Genomic DNA, 12,910 nt, shown 5'->3' with positions numbered 1-12,910 from the left:
ATGGTAGGCAAACGGGACGACAGCGCACCAGATGTCCTATTGCGAAGAAGGTTTGTCTTCTTCGATCCTTCGTCCATGTCTTGTCTATGTAGGGTTTAATAACACCCTTCATCGGACGCGTTTGCCACGGACGGCGCTCACCTTGGGAAATTAAAGAGTACTCTGCCCATCAGCGTGCGTACCGTGGGTTTCGTGACGGTTGGGAAGTTGTTTATGAAACCGTGACACGCGATCCCGGAGTGGCCTCACCTCGCGGAAAGTTGTCCCAACCAAACCACAACAGGTGTCCCTGGTAACGAACGCTCATAAACGTTTCGATAGCGCATTGCTTGCAATGCGTAAGCCCTCAAAGTGGCCTCATGGCCCCCCCGACAGGACATGGAAATAGAAACAATAAAACGCGAAGAACGCGAAAACATTTCACCGGGTTTTTTTGTTGTTTCAAAAAGAAACTTTCCACCAAATGGCGCCAGTACGTGAGCCAACTGCGCCGTTACGTTTTCCAGTTCCAGGCCAATACTTAGAACGGTGGTTCCAGGAAAAGTTTTTGCGGGCGCGAACGACGAACAGGAAAGCCAACCGGACACGATGGAACCGTTTTTCTTCGATGACGAACACGCCTAACGTGCCGTGACGTCGAATCGGGCAGCGGACAGACCGCAAAACCTGCGCACGGCCTGTTACCAGCCGCGCCCGCAGGATGACCCGTTTTATGCTGAGCTTTTAATTCAACAGCCAGCCTACCGCCGCAGCACGCCGCAGCATTATTAAACATTCAGCGAGACGAATCTCTTCGGTTGCGTCAATTTTCTTGCCACCTCTCGTTTTTGTTCTCTTTTTTGCCAGACCCCGTTTCAGTGGGCTTTTCCTTCCCGCCAGCCGAAGAAGACTCAGGCCGGCGCAAGAGAAACTTTCCCACTTTCGACCAACCTCGTGGACCGCGTGTCAGACTCACCACTGGCCATTTGTCAGACTCACCACTCAGCACCGCGGCATAAGAATGGCGCACCATCGGTTTATTATGCACCATCCAGCCCATCAGCGGAGGAGCTTGTCGTCCCGAACCGCCTTCCCAGGATACAGACGAATGAATCGCCGCTGCCGCTGATCCACTGAGGATTTGATTTATCCGTCCCCCATGATCCTCGGTACACCTGGTGCTTTGGCTGCTGGCCACCACCGTTTAATGGCTTCCTGCTGGTCTTAACCTCGTCAGCAGGGTGGAGGCGCGCGTTTGGTGAATAAAATTGAATTAAAGCCCGTGACACATAACATTATTATTTTTTATGCAAATTAATATGTTTCCATCCACCAAGATTTGGCCGCCGAAAAATAGGGAAAATGGTGCCGCGCCCCTGCTGCGTCGTTTAATTAAGAATTGTAAACTTTGTCCCTCTGAGTCGCCCCGTCCCGCTAAGTATTCAGATTGGATTTGGCGGAAACCGAGCGGTGGCTCGATTCGCTTCCGCTTCCGCAACGGCGAACATATGCGTCCCGAGTTTTACCCAGCCACCATCATCATCATCATCATCGTCTGCAAGCTGTAATCTCGTTAAAATCCTGACGCCCAACTACGCCCAGCACTTGTAACTCACGGGGCATGAACTCAGAACTGGCACCCTTAGTTCCTGAGACAATTTCCACCGCAACGCACACGACGACGACGACGGTGACGCGTGATGGCGAAAAGTTTCCCGGCTTTTTCTCCGTAGCAACGGAGAATCGTGGCCTCAGTTTGCCCTCGGTCGTGCGCGCAATGCAAATGGAAATGCAAGGCACGAAACGATGTGGCGTTAGGCTGACGATGGCCCGAATAGAGGGACACGCTTTTGTGGTAAATATAAAGTGACTTTGGCGCTATTGTGGACAATTTTGTATATTAGAAAGGCCCCGTCTTTGGGGCGGGCTTTTGGGAACTCATTTCTCAAACGCGAACGTGCCGGTGCATTTCAATCCCGCTCGCCACATGTATGCCACAATGCAGCCTCGCAATGCACAATGCACTCTCTCACTCTTTGTGTGACGGCCGACGACGATGAGATGCGCATTCAACAGCTCCGTTGATTAATGGGTATTATGGGAAGTTGCCGGCATTTGGACGACGTTCCCACACGCGGACCTCGTTTTGGTCCTTTTTCACTGGGGCCACGGCGGGTAAAACTATTTCGCGATGGCATTTTAAGGACGTCGGACCGACCGACTTTCCGGGGTGGATTAAAGGACCACAGGACCGGTTTCGGAGATCACATTAAAGCTCTGGAAGCAAGCGAAGCCACATAGCTCACGCTGACAGGTCGGAATTTGAGAGAGTGTGTGTCCTTCTCGCCGGCCAACACGCGGGTTCTCTTCATCAATCTCGGCCCGGCGTCGGCCTCGGGCTCTCGACGAGCCCGCTAATTATGGGGCGCCATTTCCATCGTCGGGCACCGCAATCCTTGCTGAGACTTGCACGACGTTAATGGAGTGCTCGCCGTGAGCCGACTCGCCGAAGGGTCCACGCTTGGCTCACCTGCTGCACGTGGCGTAATACAATATCCATTTCACCATCCCGAGAGCCGCCATTTCAAGTCCAATCGCTTTCGCTTGGGTGCTCGTAAAATCGATATTTTTATCGTCGTCCTCCGTGGTGGGACTTCTGATTTAAGGCTGCTCGAGCCGCGTTGCCGGGGGTCAAACTTTGGCCATCTCTCAACTGGCAGTTCTTTTGCCAGCCCCAGTCCCAGTCACACGCAGAGACCGAGGACCCCTGTTTGGGGCTCGTGTTTCCCTTCCTCCCCGAAGGCCACGCGAACAGCGAAAAGCTTTTCGCTGTTAGCGGGCGCCCACTCGTTACTGCGTAACGGAGCCAACCCATCGACCAAATCCTTTTTCCCACCCAGCGGCTCCCGCCAAAGGGCGATGTGTGTTAGTTGGGTGCTCCAGTTTCTTGCCTTCGCTTTCGCTGACTGCCGGCACTCACACAGCGAAGGGCCCGCGAAGGGTCACAGCGAAACACTCATACACCGGCAGTTCGGAGGCACGTCGGTGGTTTGATTTCTGGCGGCTCAAGAAGGTTCCCCACGGAATGCAATAATTCACTTTGGCCCAGCAAATTAAAATGCAATTTGTTCACTCCCTCGAGAGAGAGAGGGAGAGCAAACGGGGTTCAAAGACCGATCTTGCAAGTGGCCGGCGAGAAGTATCCAATCCTTGACTCCATTGTTGGCCCCGTCTGCTGGAGAAGGAGGCCACAACCGACGGGAGCAATTGCAAACCGATTGCCCTGTACGGTCGTCTCACCCCCGGGGGTGCTTCACCCCGGTTCGACCTCGACCCGCGTCCCTAATGGGGTCCCGATGAAGAAGTGTCGTCTGATTGGGCCTGAACTGTGACTGTGCGGAGAGGATCTGCTGAAAGGACGCTGGATAGACAGAGCGAGAAAGAGAAAGAGAGAGAGAGGGCTGCAAAGAAGCTGGGTCTGGGCCTCACAAGGGCTTTGGATTGAGGCCGAATTAGTTTATAAATTGATTTCCCAGACTCACTATCACCCACCCGGGTTTGCCGGGGCTTTTCATGCCCGCGAAAGAGCCGCACCCTGAAAGGATGGCCACGATGCCGTCTCGGGTTTTTTGAGATGGAATTGGAAATTTATTCACTTCTGCGATGGACAACCCGAACTTGAGTCTATTTCCGGACCGGGGTGGACCGGGACTTCTACCATTCATCCCGCTGCGGATTGGTTGCCGATGCCGCCAGCCGAGTCCCGTTTGTCATCTGCAGTTTACTCCTTTCGCTGGCTAGAATTAATCTTGCTCAGCGGCGCTTCTTAATATTCCAATTTCAGCTTGCCAACCGGACGCCCCGGAGGCCGGATCGACAAAACTGGTCACACAATAGGCCACTCGGTTCGGTATGCTGCCCCTTTCGGATGAAGGCTTCGTCCTGGCTTAATACGTCACTCGTGAGTGGTTTGAAATGGTGGTAAATTTTGCTTGTTAAATGTTGAATGGTTATTGGGGAGACATTGTAAAGTCGGTAAACCTTGTAACCTTTGTAATAGAGTTTAATTCTTTGGATTTTTGACGATATGCTAAGCTAACACATGGGTTGAAAAGTCACAGGCTTAATAGATTGCGTTAGTCTTATTGCATTCACCGCGCTTTTAATTAGTTCACCTTCAAAAGAAAGCTGTAAGAATTTCATGATCATCAATAAGAGTGACAATACTTTTCTAATTTTCGAAACAATGGTTTAAAAACAATTTCTGTTTAAATTTTACACTTCTTCTTCATAGGGAAAAATACCGTTTAAGCGAAGCAATATCTTGGAAAAGGTTAAAAGGACTCCGTTCCATTGGAACCAATGATAAAACGTTGGTTTCTTGCTGTGCTTGTTTGGCTTTCGATGGAGATTATGCTGATCAATAAAGCCAATATTGATTTAAAAAAAACGTTTTTTTTTATTTCGAAGGATCGGGACTTTTCAACCGATATGTTATTTACCACCGCATTTCGATATTTAATGTCAAATTACCGTTACTTGGTGGTCCGTGGAAAGAACCCTAACGGATCGATGTTCAACGAACTCTTCAATTTTAAGAATCCGCGCTAAAAATCGAAGCAAACGCTAAATACCCGGCATGTCTGCTGGCCGGTGATTGGTCTCCTTCGGCATTCACGCCTCTCTCTCTGATGGATGCTCGTTTAACGTGAAACGCGCACCTAGCGTCACTTTAGAAAGCGCTGCTCACTTCGTACTTGTTGATCTGCACCCTGGTCGTGCCATTTTCGCGCGAAAATCCCAGCCCAAAGCCGGGTGGGGGCCTCCGTTCATCCGGTCAGCATTTTCTACTCGATTAACGGACGACAGAGACGAGTTTGGAATCCGACGTGGAGGGAGAGCCGTCTTAGCGGTTCGAGCGGTCCTTTGGTGCCGTGCTCGCGATGGTATCGGCAAGGACCTTCGAGAGCACCGCCATCAACAGCCGCACCAGCGGTCGTAAAATCGATTTCATCGATCCGCGAAAGGTCCTTGTGTAGGGTCGCGCTTCAGGTGTAAGCATTACTACCAACACCCGGTTGCGACTGTATGCGAGCCAGCCACGACAATGAAATCATTCCGGTCAAGTCCAGCGAACCTTGTGCCGGCACCACCCTAAAGCAGTTACTGCCCCCTCCGTTAGCTATTCCTGCACGCCCGGTGTAGCTTCCGTTTTGATAATTTACGAATACATTATTTAAAGCCCCAATGTGACTAACCTTCTTTCAGGGCTCCATAATGTGGTTTCCCACGACGACGACGACGACGAACGCGACCTATTCTGGGATGGAACGGCCCGGAGCGACCTTGGGCCGCTTACACAGTGCCACGTTGCCTCCGCCGGGGGCAGCTTGTCCGGATCTCCGTCCCAAAGCTCGCTCGGGATATCCTGGAGTCGATGCCACTTCGGATGCGGAAGGCTCACACAGAGGGCTCTAGGCAGTTTCGGACACGGTTTACGGGGGGGGGGAGGCCACTAATACACTAGGCGCTGGTAGGTAGCGCCACACGCACGGCTCCTCGCTGGTTCCGGCCACCGGAGAGTGACGCCTGCGGAAGGTGGCCCGTGGAACCGTTCACGTCTCGCTAACGACCACTGACACCGGCGCACGTACAGATCACCCGAGCAGCCGCCCAAAGGACACAAACACAGACGCGCAAACCTTTCCCACAGTGTACGGCGCGGCACGTGGCGGGCGGAGCGTATTGAGCATATCGATTTGAATTTTCACTGACTTTACCGCTTCCCGATCTTACGACGGCAGGGCACTCACCACACTGCGTTGGACGATGGACACTTCGCACCGTTTTCGTACCTCGGTTACCACACATTCATCCGGTTCGCCGGGATATCTGCGCCGGGATGATAAGACAACGGAAGCAGGTGAAGCATAAATCAAAACCCAGAAAACATGATTTCAGCAAGAACACCGGTCAACAAGAGCATTCTACACAGTCGGATCCAAAGACATCAGAAGTCCTTGCCGCCATCAGGCGGACTAATCGTCCAAAAGTCAACTCTATTAGTTGCTTTGATAGGAAAAAACCAACGATATTTTCGTAGCAATTGTTGCATCATTTATCTGAACCGGTTCAAATTCCGGAACCGGTTCAATTCAAGATGCTCAAAAATTGTATTCATTTAACGTAGAAACCCCAAACAAAACTCACGGCTTCATGGAAAGGCTCGGAAAATTGGCCGACCATTGATTGGTCCCGTGTCCTGAGGGGCGCACCTTCGCAACTACGAGGCCGATGGTATCAGTTCCCTTAGCGCCCGCGATAAGTACATTGTTGGTTCCCGCGCGTGTTCTGTGTGACCCCCGGTGGGACTTTTCCGTACCAAACACGATGCATCAATACCAGCAACACACGGCACAGCACCACCAACACGACCGCACCAGCGGGAACCGTTACTGCCACGAAACACGGTCAAACGAACCGCAGCCCAGGACGCACGGGCACACATCAAAAGGACACCTAGACCGCACAGGTGCACAAGCACCGCACGTGCCCCCCCGGAGTGGCACGCACACACCTGCGCCCCGGTCACGCAAAAACCCACACCTACCGTGCTGTATACTGTGCTGCTTCGGGCAGTTCGGGCGGCCCAATGTCCCGAGTCCCCGTTTCCGGCCACGGAGCGTTCGATGGCACCACAGCAAGGGTTTGCAATCGAACGACGACTCGATCACTACTGAACGGTGAGGGCGTTCTTTCTGATCCCTTCTCGGCACATCCCGACTCACCTCGACGCGAGCAGCGTTTTATGCTTCGGCAGTCCCGCTCAGTGGTTGCTGAGATTCGAGCGCGGAGCGTTGATGAAAATCGACGAAAGTCTCGATGAAGAGCGCCGGACGTGAGCGTGAGAGAGAGTGAGAGAGCGAACGCGAACACTTTCTCACCGCGCCGCCTTTGGGACGGAGAGGACGAGAAAAATCGAAGCATCAAACAAGAAAAATCCCGAGAACATCCGTAGTAATAACGTAGGCACACTGGCGTAGTATTCAGCCGTTTGGTGCGGGCTGATCGCGGGGTGAACGGGGAAAAACTTCTGGAATACACGCATCCTATGCTCGGCGCGAGAAGTTTATGTTGCGATTTGCAACCCACAAACGAGAGAGAGAGAGAGAGAGTAAGGAGAAACAACGGAGAGGTATCAATTGGCTGCGTTTGGGCCGTGGGCCGTGTGTGGTTGATATTTTGATTTGATTTTCTCCCTTGTTTATTACTAAACGAAACAAAAGGGCCAACCGCCCACACGCTACCGCCCTTCGCGCCGGAAAGGTAGCCGGAAAATCAAACGTAGAAACGATGTTTTTCCAATCTTCAAACGTAGGAGAGTTTTCGGTGCGGGAAAAGTACTTTGTTAATATTTTCTTCTCATTTGACTGCGGAATTGAATGAAAAGTCCTCGCAGCCCTTCGGCAATGGGCTCAGGTCCAAAGTCCTGGAACCGTTTCCCTTTTAGTTCGGTCCCAATTAATGGCCTCGCGTGAGTGACAGTACATTCCGCGTATGAATATTACATTTGCGGATGGGCCTAATAAAGAAACAAACCTCGGCCGTCAGTAAATCCCTGGTCGCGGCTTCCTCGAAGACGTATGGACGGAGCATAAAACAGTGAAGCATAAAAGAAGGGAAACCCGTGAGAGAAAATATGTTACGAGAGAGAGAGAGAGAGAGAGAGCGGTCGCGAGAGAGCGAGCGACCGAGAGAGCAGCGATGGAAAATTGGGCTTTCGGAAAGCTCCGCTGGCGAAGGCATGTTGACGCCTAAGCCTATCCCGCTTCCATCGCCCTAGGCCCCGTTCGGTTGGCCTTTGGGGTGAAACGGGGGCGGAACAATCGAAGGGAGCACCGTCGGTAGCATAAAAAGTAACACTGGTTAAACTCGACCCAGAAAACACATCCTTTCGGTAATGATTTATTCCCGGTTCACCTGGCACCGCGGTATGTCACATATCGAGGAAGTAAAAACAGCGAGAGGTCTCCGGCACAAAAGGGCAACTCGGGGCGGGCACCGGAAATGTTTCATTTCGACCTGCCAATCCGATCCTCTTCCGGCGGCCACGACAACACCAAGAGTCAAGACCCGGCAAGAAAAACCAAGGAAATGGGGCTGAAATCTTTCGCACAGATTTATTACGGGGCCCGGTGGCGTCGGCCGAAAGATTTATTGTGGTCGGGACCTCCCTCGGGAGGAGTGGGCCCCGGGTTCGGCGAAATGTCGCGACAAAAAGTCATGTTGTCAACGGCGTCGGCATTACGTGGTATCTGCCGCCACCAAACGGGAAACCGGTAATATTTCCGGTTTGGCTCCACGAGGATCGTTCGCTCACCTGCCTGGTGCTTCCGACCGACCCGTTGGGGAACCTGTTTTCCGGCAGAAAGGAAAACAACGGCCTCCGGTAGCCACGGATCGGTTTCCTGTGGTGGCCCTTTCAATGTGTGTGCGAGTGTCCTTTTTGTGCTTCGATTACGGTTTTAATGATGGCTCGGCTGCCGGTGGCACCACCGCCGACAATCGAAGTCGTCTATTTATGGGTCACCGATGTGTCGTGGAACTTACGACACCCAATCCGACCAGGCCTATCGAACGACTGAAGATTCTCCGTCGGACTTCGAATAGTCGGAAACGCAAACAGACCCGTCCTGGACCGGCCCGGCCCGGCCAGGGGTTTTTAATTTAAATTAAACGAAACGAATCAGCCGGCTGGTCCATTCCGAAGAACTTTATGAGGCTCGCTAATGGGTTGGCCAACCCGTCTGTTAATTACTCGCACGGCGCTGCCCCTAAGCGGGGGTCAAAATGAAATCCTCAGCCCAGTTCTATGCCCCGAACCATGGACCTTCTCTCTCTCTCTCTCTGCGAATCGGAGGGCCCGAACCGAACGAACCCTCGAATCCTTCGGTCGTCGTTCGAGTGAATAATTTATGCCACGGCGATCGGCAGCTCGAGGCCGCGAGACGGTGTGCGTGCGGCCCATTTTCCTGGGAATGTCTGGGAAGCAAAAGTTTGGAAGAAACATGCCCCCGGAGCGTCGGCCATCGCTGGACCGAGATTCCGCCGAGGGCCTCCGGGGTGGCGCCCCGGGACGGTAGGGAACGATGATGCCCGTTTAAAAGGAATGGCTGCCCCAGCGGGCGCTTGTTAAAGATCCTGGCCACGGCGAGTTGAGGGTGGGGCATTTTTCAACGCCCAACTGCACGCTCTTAAAGAAGCGCTTAAAGGGGTGCGCGGTGAAATAAGAAATTCCAACGTCTTCGCCTTCTTGGGCCTCGCCTTGACTCGCCACGAGGCTCAGATTTCGTCGAAACATTGCCGCGACGCTGCAAACCGTCAGTCACTGGCCACGAGCCTATTTAGCGCCCCAAGAAAACCGAGGCGACAAGACAAATCCCATGTTTTTTCCTCATATTACCCGAAATCCTTGGCACGTAATGCTGTTTTGCTGCCAAAGAAGGATAAACATTAGGGACGGGTTGTGACATGGTCCCCGGCTTACCCGGGTTCAGGGGGCGCGCTGTGGTGCGCAATATTAGTGCCACACACGAGATGCTGTAAACCTCTCTCTCTCTCTCTCACACAGCACAGAGATTGGACCCCAACTTTATTGCAAGGAGGCCACCAAAAGTTTATCGCTCCCCAGACGGGTTTTAGAACTTCACCGTGCCCGATTAACCATTAGGGCTGCCGACGAGCTGGCAGGAGCAACTATTGTCCTTTGTTGTCTCCGGCGCGTCTCGTCCGGACACGGATGACAGGACATCGGAGGCGTGATTTTGGCCCGTCCCGGTGGCCATGCTTTTGACACCGAACCGAAGATAAATTGTGAGCCGCGGAGTAAAAATTCTCAACATTCTGGCAGCGGGCCCCGAATCGTATCGAACTCCGGCCCTGTCCGGAACTCCGGGCATCTTGGGCACTTTGAATTTATGTATTTTTTTTTCTACTTTCGTTTATGGATTCCTTCACGAGTAGGCGCCACGTGAAATCAATATTGTTCAATTTTGAACGGATTAACGCAAGCGAACAAAGCGACCGCTTTTCATTCCTTCGGCTTCTCATGTGAGCCCTCACAGTGCCACAGTCGGCGTTTTCTTTCGCAAGCGGCGTCACGCACCGGTGGAACGACAAATCCACATTCTGCTACAGCTTCAGGACCGCCTCCGGCGAAAGAATCCGATATTTGGCGGCCCGCGGCTACGACGTGCCGTGCAGGTTGTCAAACCCGGGTACCAGACCCGGTGCCGACGATGCCGTGGTATCGATAGACACTAAGCTGCACGCTAATGCCACCGAGCAGAAGCCCTGAGCGGCCCACTTCCTCAAGTGGGCCGCGGGTCGGGCTGATTTAGCAACTCGATTATCTGCCGCAACATGCCACCGAACCAGGATACCGGTTCCCTCGCAAGGCAGTGCGCGATTATCTTCCACCGCCGAAACCGGGCGAAGCCTTCCATCGGTGATATCGGTTCCGGCAGGCGAAGTGCGCCGAAATTACCCGGAAGTGGTAGCGAAGGCTGCCAAGGGGTCCCCGGAAAGGGCGTTGGGTAACAAACCAATCGCGGGAGTACGCGGCTCGGTGTCGATAACACGGCGGCGATGAAATTTCGTGGAGCCGCAGGGCCCAACTGGCTCTCCGGGGACGAATATTGGCACGAAACAATAATCGTTTTATGTAAGAGGGACGGCAAGGCAAAGAAAAAAAAACTCCCTCCGGAAACCCGCGTGCCCCATGATGGCCGCGCCGCGAAATTGTGTTGGGGCACAAGCGCGCCAGGACTTCGTCGTTGGATTTTTAAATTAATCGAACACGTTCGGTTTGCGCACATCCATGTGCCGGGCGATTCCGAGGGAAAATGGAAAATTTTCCAGCCCCGTAACTTCTACCGGAACCAAAAATGTAAAAGCGAAAAGGCGGAAAGGAGGCCCTAGTCTCTCGAATTCGAGAAATCGGGAAGCGGACCCACTGCCCGAATTAACTTGCAGCGAGCCGCAACGGCCGCAATGTTATGCAAATTATTCCGGCTAGCTTCTGTTTCCGGTTTTCGTGCCCTTGCCCGGCCCAAAACTGGCATCGAAGAAGTAGCCCAATCCTGATGCTCCTGCCACGCTCCATTACGCAGCAGCCCCGGCTAGCCAGCCGGGGGTTCGATCGGGGCCACTTCATCGGGGCTCATCGGGATGCTAATTCGATCGGCGTGCTGATTATGCGAAAATATGAACTTAATTCGTAACGCAAACGACGACGACGACAGCCTAGGCGAGATTCAACAGGCAGCAGGGAGCGGCCCGAGTCGAATGTGTGGGGTTTATGTGGCCCTCCTCCGGATGCGAGCACAAATTATAACACGTTTTTGATTAGAGTTAATGGGCTTACAAATCACCCACCTTCGGGTCGGGTGGCCGGAATCGGATTACGGCTCGGATCGATTCCGGGGCGGTGGGCGGTGGACCGCTCACTTGGTGCGCTTGGTTTTATGACCTTCATTACTCGGGCGCCGGCCGGCGCTCGTAAACATCGGCCAACGCCTGAGAAGGAATGCAAACATAAAATGTTGGCCCAGCTAGTGCGTGGCCAAGGACAGGGTTCGCGCGCGCTCTCCGATGTCCTTGAAAGGGAGGCCGCCTGGCCTCCGGTGTCGCACCCGAAGGACCGGCGGAAGCTGAGTGCACGATTTATGGTGTGTGGTGTCTAGCGAAACATCCAAGATGCCGCGCTTTCGCTTTTGGCGCTCGCACTTTTCGGCCCGCGCGGGATCCGGTATCGATCCGCTGGCCGGCTGTGATAACCGAGCCACGGCACCCTCCGCCCTGCTCCGTGTTTGCCCTCCCTGCCGATTAATTTGCCATTAGGGCCATAAAACATTGATTACTCCCATGTTTCGGGTGTTCCCGAATGTTTCGCTACTGGCTCCACTGGCCCGGTTGGGTTCTGAGAGTGGCGCGAAGTGATTTTTGCCCATTTCTTACGCCACAAATTTCGTGGCTGTTTCTTCTGGCTGGGCCCCGATTGTCCCAATGCGTCTTGGTTTATCTCAACGCCGTCATTCGGCTATTAGCACTGATCTTGATTTCGGTTCGATCCACGATTCGCCGAAGAAGTGCTGATTCTTTGAACAACCAATTTTTTTGGAGGACCTAAATAAGCACATATTTGAACATGATCTTCAACCAAAAAGATGGCGAAGGAAGAACCCAATACTCTTCTCAATATTATTCCTTGGACCTCAGTAATTCATTTCTGGATAGCTTCAATTTTGGAGTTTGAATAATCCAAAAAGTAATCTGCTTTGACTTCTAATGTTTCAGAACGGACCTTGAGAAACGGATTTTTTTCTGAGAAATCAAAAAAATTTTATTTTGAAACGAAAACTTCTATTTGATTGAAAGTATGTGCCATCATTAGATATACGTTTCTCCTATCTTTCTGCTTAATCGTGGATTCCCACACGAAAGAATTCTTCCTCTCTTTAAGTAAACTAATTAGTCATCCAATTTTGACTCCCTCGTTGGAAAAGAAGTGCTGCTCAGCCAATACGTGTCCCATCGATAAAAAAGAATAATATTCGGAAAAAACCAAGTCGGGTGAATACAATGAGGGGAAATAACAGCTCCCATTCAAGTAATTTGATAGTATCCTGAACCAGTTTTGCTTTGTGGCTCATGGAATCGCTAGGCCAGGACCAGGCGCCTCCATTTTAGATAAGAGAAACGGTTTTTTGGTCATTTTTCAGTCAATGCATGGTTCAAATTGATCATTTGTTGTCAGTAGCGATCCGAAATTACGTTTTCATCAGGTTTTAGGAACTTGTGAAGCATCACACCTTTCTGTCCCATCAGAAAGTCCGTTTCTTGGAGTCCTCCGACGCACTTTCTTTGTTAA

The sequence above is a fragment of the Anopheles bellator genome, chromosome 2, assembly GCF_943735745.2.
Source record: "Anopheles bellator chromosome 2, idAnoBellAS_SP24_06.2, whole genome shotgun sequence".
In the NCBI taxonomy this organism is placed as follows: domain Eukaryota; kingdom Metazoa; phylum Arthropoda; class Insecta; order Diptera; family Culicidae; genus Anopheles; species Anopheles bellator.
This window is presented reverse-complemented; position numbering follows the sequence as displayed.